Source organism: Coffea arabica, chromosome 3e, assembly GCF_036785885.1.
Source record: "Coffea arabica cultivar ET-39 chromosome 3e, Coffea Arabica ET-39 HiFi, whole genome shotgun sequence".
NCBI classification, from domain to species: domain Eukaryota; kingdom Viridiplantae; phylum Streptophyta; class Magnoliopsida; order Gentianales; family Rubiaceae; genus Coffea; species Coffea arabica.
Genome location: NC_092315.1, coordinates 19,397,105 through 19,405,924, shown reverse-complemented (window position 1 = coordinate 19,405,924; position 8,820 = coordinate 19,397,105).

Sequence of the window (8,820 nt, the reverse complement as noted above, 5' to 3'; positions counted from 1 at the left end):
TGATTGAGTGCAAACAAGAAAAACTAAACCGATTAATCACTAGTTTGGAAGTTTGGGAAGCCTAAGGAACCAAAAATTTCAAGGAAAAGTGGAGGATCACTCTTGCAAGCTCTTGTCTTGAGGTATAACGGCTGATCACCCTTTCTTTCTCCATTACTCATGATTAAGTTGGGTATTAAGTTTAGAATTGTGCTTGTGATTCCTATTTCAAGTGGTTTTGATGATTGGAGTGATGAATTTTAAGTTAGGGTTTCGATTGATTTACTTATAATTCTTGTTGGTTAGGTGTTATATGGTGTATATATATGGTATATAATCTTGTAAAGGAGAAAGTAGTGGTAGTTTTAAGGTAAAAATGTGAATTATAGCTTGAATATAACAAAATTCCAGATTTCTGGGAATTGTAGCTTTAGTTCTGCCCGGTTCCAATTCATTATGTTAGAGGCCGAATTAGGCTTATCACAAAACATGAAAGTTGTAGAGAATGATATTCTATGATTGCCTAAAAAGTTTTAGCTCAATCGGAGTAACGTAGCTTGTGAAAAGATGAAAATACCCTGACTGCCATAGGAGTAAAGTCAGTGGACAGTTTTGACAGTACACTAAGTTGGTTGCATTTGTTCACCTTGATACGTACTGAACTAGATTTTAGTCAAAACATTAAAGTTTTAGTACTATGTCTTAGCTTTCCAACGCCCCTAAGAACGCCTTAATCAGACTTCGGTAGCCTGAGTTATTGTCGTTTACGGATAGTGCGGTTAACTAGCCCGAATGTGAGATTCTGGTTCTGTAATTTGAAATTTTGACCTAGATACACTACGAACTGGACTGAGTGGTCTTCATCAAAGTTGTAAGCCTTTATCTTAGCTTCGAAACAGTATAACTTACACCCCAATCTGATAAGTGTATATCCGGTTGTGTCTGTTCTGCTAAACGACATCAAATCTGTCTTTTGATTTATCACTTAAACTTCATTTCCGCACATGTTCCTAGCTTGATTTGGTACTTGTATGACTTTGAGCCTATTGAACGGTTATGAAAATGAGATGATTTTGTGTGTGACTTTGGGACTGATTGAGGAAAAGAATAAAGCCATGAATGGCTGGAAAATAGATAAATACAAAGGGCGTGCTGCCCAAATTTACGCTCGAGAACTAGGTAGAAATACTTGCGACTTGAGTAAGGCTTGAGAGCAAATACCACTTGAACCATCTAGGATATTCGCGTCTTCTTTTATCGAGGTATATAAGTTAGAACTTGACCGAACTTATACCCTTGGAAAATATGAAAGTAACGACTACTCGAAATACGTTTTCTCCATTTCTTCGACTCAAATGGTATTTCAAAGTATACTTGCTTCCAATTTTTCACGTTTTAAGAGCGTGCATGAGTTTACAAATATTCTACAAATAAATTTCAATTATGTGATTCTCGTTAAACGAAACGTTTAAGTTTCGAACCTTAGTTACTTTTAAAAGCTCTTAAACAATGTTTTATCACAGATTTGGACTTCACACACGGAGTAATACCCGAACATAACTCGTAAAGGCACCGCATCTTTTGGTGAGTGCTTCTAAATATCTGATTGAACTGGACACTTATTTTCAATACTTGACCAATGTGATTTAATGATATATCATTTGTTTGGTCGGATAAGAGTGTACTTTATCGCACTTGCCCTAATATGAGATATAATTATTTATTATTGCAATGGATCTGATATATTTGTGTATATTGTGCGCACTTCCTGAAATTCCAGAAACCCTATAGCGAGTTACTCGAGTCGAACCGGCAAGGGTTTGGTAGATTGGGTAACGAACCCTGGGTCTTTTGTTTTGTCGAGTGGAGTGATATCTTCTTGACTAATCGGTATACTCGAGTATTACCACCCATATTTATTGAGGATTTTGGGCCCAGTAGGGGGTGTGAATGGTGGGCGGAGAGTTGTGTAAGTGGTGCTCTACTGGATTGGTTACTTACTTGAAAGTTGACGGAGTGTCATCTATTCCTTGATCAAGCTCTGGTGATGCAATGGGAATTTGGCTCCTGAGAGCCATCTGTTGATCTTGATCCCTATCTTTTGATGTTTCCAAAATAAATGGATGATACTAATATTTCTTCAAGATATACTTTCAGTTATGAAGTTATTTGATTCCATGAACAAGTGCTATTGAAAGAAGACAAAGGTTGCTGAAAGCTGTCGGACGCTCAAAAAGACTGTATCGGACGTTCGACAACCATTGAGTATCTTCCTGCATCGGACGCAGAAAACCAGCCTACCGGACGTCCCAAGGAATTGAAGAAAAATTCTCAATTTTACATCATACCTTCGGAAGCAGAAAACCAGCCTACCGGACGTCCGATAGAATTGAAGAAAATTTCTCTAACTCTCTGCCTGCTGTCGGATGCCAAAAACAGGAGTACCGGACGTCCGACACTACCAACGGCTAGTTGACTGTTCAGCTACTTTCTATCCGTTGGAAGTATTAATGAGGCACTTTCTTGGTCCTATATAAATAGTGGTTGGTCAGATATTTCAAACAATTTTGACACACTGAAGATACAAAAGATCTAGAGTGAGTTTAGTGAGAAAATACTCTTCAAAGAAGATTTGTAGTCTTAGTGGTGTGAGGTTCATTGTAAGCTTTTCATTTGTGAGTGAATACTTCATGAGTGTAGCTCTGTGATGGTTGTCCTGAGGGATAGTAAAATGTCCTGACTTGACCGAGTGGAGTTCGGGACAAGGAGGAGGTGAACCTTCCTTTGTACACAAGAGTGATTGTAATTCATCAACTTGAAGTAGCTTGTTTGAATTAACCTACAAGCTCAAGAGGAGTTGGGTAGTTAATTGGTTTGCAATTCTTTCCTTTTTATTTACTTATTGTTACGTTTATAATCTTTGCATTGTTTGTCTCTTGGTTGTTTTCGATCCTTACAATTGGTATCAGAGATTGGTCTCCTAGAGATTAACCTCAATCGGTTTGGGAGTAAAAATGACAACCAATTATGCTATATTTTTTGAAGGACATTCTATCATTAGACCACCTATGTTTAATGGGTCAAATTATTTGAGTTGGGAAGAGAGAATGATTATCTTTTTACAATCTATTGATATTGAATTGTGGTTTATTATTAGTGAAAATACTCAAAGATCTAGACCAAAAATAAGAAGTGAATTGACTGCTGCGGATAGAGGTCATCTCACATTAAATGCAAAAGTCATGAATGTATTATATTGTACTTTAGACTCAAATGAATCTATTAGAGTCAAAGGCTGCAAGTCAGCCAAGAAAATTTGGGATAAATTGAGAGAAATCCATGAAGGAAGCGAGAATGTGAGAGAGCAAAAGAAATCCATTCTAGTTACCAAATATGAATCGTTCAAGATGGAATCTCATGAAAACATTGATGAGATGTACTGTAAATTCAATGATCTTATTAAAGATTTAGAGGTGCTGGAAAAAGAATATTCTTTAGGTGAGAAAAATAGAAAAATCCTGAATGCCTTGTCCAATGATTGGGAAAATAAAGTGACTGCTATTGAGGAGGCTAAAGATTTGAATACTATGCCTATTGAATCTCTTATTAATTCTTTAATCTCTTATGAGTTGAAACTAAAGTTCAAGGTGCAGGAGGAAGAAGATACAAATGTAAGAAAGAATATTGCTCTAAAAACCTCACAAGATGAAGATGATACAACCTCCTTAGATGGAGATGATATAGAAGGTGATGACAGTGATATTGCACTCATCACAAGAAATTTCAAACGAATACTCAACAAGAGAAAATTCAGAAAAGATGGATCTAGCAATTCATTCCCAAATCAGTTCAACAACTCGAGAAACAAAGGGAAGCTAGAGTTCTACAAAAAGCAAACTGATAAGTGCTTTGAATGCGGCCAACCTGGACACTACGCAAGTGAGTGTCCAATGAAGAAGAGAAAAGGTGAAAGAAAACCAAGAATCAACAATTTCCAGTTCACATGGAATGAGTGCAACTCCGATGGTGAAATTGAAGAGGATGAAGAATCTGCTCAATTGACTTTCATGGTCATTGGAGATGATGAGGTAACATCTTTTATCTCTCAAATTGAAAGTGATGATGAAACTGATGATGATCTTGAATCTTTCATTATAAAATTGCATAATTGTTTGAAAGAATCTTATGCTAGAAACAAGGAATTAAAATATAAAATTAACTTTCTTTTTCAGGACAATGCACGTCTTTTTCAAGAAAATAAAAAGTTGAAAACTGAAAGTGATCTCTTAAAAAAGAGTGAGACTGTTTTACAATTTGACCTTGATATAAAAACAAGTTTTTGTGAAATGTTCAAAAAGGAACAAGATGATTTGAAAAGAAGAATGGATAATTTAAATGAGTTGCTCCAACATAAAAAACAAGACTGTTTTCAAAGTAATAAATCAAAACCTCATTTTAAGATAAATTTTGCTACAAATGAATTTGCTATTTATAGGAGAAGACAAGTAAGATTTATTAAACCTGTTCATGTAAATAACTCTTTGATTATGTGTAATTTTTGTTGTCAAAAAGGTCACATGAAAAGTGATTGTTATGTGAGAAAGAATTTGAGAAGAGGCATGAAATGCATGTAAATAGTTAGACATGATGCTAACAAGTAGGAGATATTGATAAGTTTGATGAGATTCTTGTTCATAATATTTTTTTTTTGTAATTCTCTTTTGATGTTTCTAATATTTTGAACTGAGTTCTTATTGATTTTTTACTGAATTTGTATGATGTCAAAAAGAGAGAAAAAAGAATAATGCTGATCTCATGATGATTTGCTATGATTGCTGTCATTTCTCTGTTTTTATTTGGATTATTGGATTCTCTGTTATTGTTGCTGGTTTTTGGTAGCTGATTTTTACTCTAATCTTATGATGACAAAAAGAGAGAGAAATGGATGCTATGTGTAAGGGGGAGTTATTCTAAATTTTTAAGTTTGGATGCATTGAGTGAGGGGGAGTTTATGCTCATATGCTCAATCTTTTTCATTTTTTCATCTATTGTTTTGTCATCATCAAAAAGGGGGAGAATGTTGATCTTGATCCCTATCTTTTGATGTTTATAAAATAAATGGATGATACTAATATTTCTTCAAGATATACTTTCAGTTATGAAATTATTTGATTCCATGAACAAGTGCTATTTAAAGAAGACAAAGGTTGCTGAAAGCTGTCGGATGCTCAAAAAGACTGCATCGAACGTCCAACAACCATTGAGTATCTTCGGACGTAGAAAACCAGCCTACCGGACGTCCTAAGAAATTGAAGAAAAATTCTCAGTTTTACATCATACCTTCGGACGCAGAAAACCAGCCTATCGGACGTCCGATAGAATTGAAGAAAATTTCTCTAACTCTCTGCCTGCTATCGGACGTAAAAAACAGGAGTACAGGACGTCCGACATTACCAACGGCTAGTTGACTGTTCAGCTACTTTCTATCCGTTGGATGCATTAATGAGGTACTTTCTTGGTCCTATATAAATAGTGGTTGGTCAGATATTTCAAATAATTTTGACACACTGAAGATACAAAAGATCTAGAGTGATTTTAGTGAGAAAATACTCTTCAAAGAAGATTTGTAATCTTAGTGGTGTGACGTTCATTGTAAGCTTTTCATTTGTGAGTGAATACTTCATGAGTGTAGCTCTGTGAGGGTTGTTATGAGGAATAGTAAAACGTCCTGGCTTGACCGAGTGGAGTTCGGGGCAAGGAGGAGGTGAACCTTCCTTTGTACACAAGAGTGATTGTAATTCATCAACTTGAAGTAGCTTGTTTGAATTAACCTACAAACTCAAGAGGAGTTGGGTAGTTAATTGGTTTGCAATTCTTTCCTTTTATTTACTTATTGTTACGTTTATGATATTTGCATTGTTTGTCTCTTGGTTGTTTTCGATCCTTACACCATCCGTATTCTTATACTTTGGAATGATTATTGTTTATTGGATTATTGTTTCTTCTGAATATTTTTGTACTCGCTCACTTTGAGATTTGCTATCTGAAGTATTATTGTTCACTTTTTTGAACTTTTAATGCTCATTAATTTGCTACGTTGATATTCGTACTTTTAAAAAAATGGTCAATTTGTTATTTGGAATCTCACTGGATTTTTAGCTCATTCCACGCCATTTGTTTTCCTTACAGGGGGTACGGCCGAGGCATGAGACGTGTACGGGCTAGCGTAGTCTAGTTATTTTGAATTTTGAAATGGTACTCGCGCTAGCACTCGACTAGGGTTGATTGTATTCGAATTGTAAACACTTTGAAGTGTTTTGGTGTGTAGAAGTTTTGTATCTAGATTTGAGCAACAATGTATATATGAAGTTGAGGTGGATGTGTTATGCATTTTTCTATGGACGTACGTTATTTTTCTTGAGCTATGAGTGAGTGAGTCCTGGCGAGAGTTGGGCAGGTTGTCCGCTAAACCCTGGGGTACGCCCTAGGGAGAGGTGGAGCCGTCACAGATGGTATAAGAGCTCCTATCAGCTCGTGCCGGGAGAAGGTTCTCAGACTGTGGGGATTGGCTTGTTAAGTGTGAAACAAATGTCTATTGTTGGGGATCTTAGATATGTGTGTTGGGTAGAAATCTCAAAAGTGGTTGATTTTCTCTTGAGCGTAGCTAACTCGGGTGGGGAATGATCATATTTTTGGATTCCTGTACCTAAGTACCAAAGAGTGATACGTTTATGATAAATTGATATCTCGAGTACTATTAGGATAAGGTTGGATGGCGAAAACCAAGGCACGGGGAATGCAAATAATCTGGACCTGGGATATATTGAAGATATTAGTGAGAATTGGAACTCTTAGCATGCAAGTGTACGTACTTGATTGTATTTTTTCTAGTTTTGATTAAGTGTAGTGCCTGAACAATACCTAAAGTATGTCCCGTAGGATGTGTGAATTGCTATGATATGTATATAAAGAAAGTATGTTATTTTGAATGTGTTTTGAAAATGCTTTTATTGACCCTTATAGCTATTTTATTTTGCTTATACTTATTTATGAATAAATGAATGAATTTCGAGGACGAAATTCTTTTAAGGAGGGGAGATTATGATACCCCGACTTTTAGGATATTACGGTTTCTATATTTTATTTTTTGTTTTAAGATATTGTTTTGTTTTAAAAATTAGAAACCCTAAATTCTAATCAAAAGGGAAAAAAACCCTAGTTTACTTGTGACTACCTGGTTTTCCTAAATCCCTTATATTTTAATCGAAACCATAATTGTAACCAATGGAATTGTAAAATTTCTCATATTTTTCTTAAAATTCCTTTTATTTAGCATTTATTCCTTTCTAATAGCTTTACTACTCATTCACACCCTCAGTAATTATAATCCACCATAGAATCAAGGGTTTTCCCTTTAGGTTCTTCGTTCGGATAAATTAGGGTTTTTTGCGTATTTTGACCATGTGCTCACTCGGTGGGATGTGTGTACTAAATTTGGTGATTTAGAGTGAGTTTTAGATGATATTAAGTGTTTGATTAGAAGTAATAACCATAAGATAGTGAATTATAAGTAAAAACCCTAGTAAGTGCGAAATAAGGAAAATCGGGTTGAACCGAAGTGTACCGTTCGTTACCGATTGAGTGTACCACTTGACCACTACTTTATTACCTTAATCTCCTTGTTATTAATTGAACAAAATCATACCTAAATATCTCCTTAAGCCAACCGAAATTGTGGACCAAAATAAGAGAGAGAAAAGAAAATTTTAAAAGCTAATCTAATCGCGACAAGTGGCAACCATTCCATGGTTGTTTGACCAACTTAATTCATACCTTCTTATCTTTCTTTTTAGATGATTTTTTCTTCATTTCTTGCTGGTCTTGGTCGTGGCTTTGGAGGGAAAAAACAAGAGAAAGAGAGCTTTAATCCATCTTGGGTTTTGCTTGATTGAGTGCAAACAAGAAAAACTAAACCGATTAATCACTAGTTTGGAAGTTTGGGAAGTCTAAGGAACCAAAAATTTCAAGGAAAAGTGGAGGATCACTCTTGCAAGCTCTTGTTTTAAGGTATAATGGCTGATCACCCTTTCTTTCTCCATTACTCATGATTAAGTTGGGTATTAAGTTTAGAATTGTGCTTGTGATTCCTATTTCAAGTGGTTTTGATGATTGGAGTGATGAATTTTAAGTTAGGGTTTTGATTGATTTACTTATAATTCTTGTTGGTTAGGTGTTATATGGTGTATATATATGGTATATAATCTTGTAAAAGAGAAAGTAGTGGTAGTTTTAAGGTAAAAATGTGAATTATAGCTTGAATATAACAAAATTCCAGATTTCTGGGAATTGTAGCTTCAGTTCTGCCTGGTTCCAGTTCATTATGTTAGAGGCCAAATTAGACTTAGTACAAAACATAAAAGTTGTATAGAATGATATTTTATGATTTCTTACAAAATTTCAGCTCAATCAAAGCAACGTAGCCTGTGAAAAGATGAAAATACCCTGACTGCCATAGGAGTAAAGTCAGTGGACAGTTTTGACAGTATACTAAGTTGGTTGCATTTGTTCACCTTGATACGTACTGAATTAGCTTTTACTCAAAACATGAAAGTTTTAGTACTATATCTTAGCTTTCCAACACCCCTTAGAACGCCTTAATCAGACTTCGGTAGCCTGAGTTATTGTCATTTACGTATAGTACGGTTAACTAGCCCGAATGTGAGATTCTGGTTCTGTAATTTGAAATTTTGACCTAGATACACTATGAACTGGACTGAGTGGTTTTCATCAAAGTTGTAGGCCTTTATCTTAGCTTCGAAACGGTATAACTTAAACCCCAAT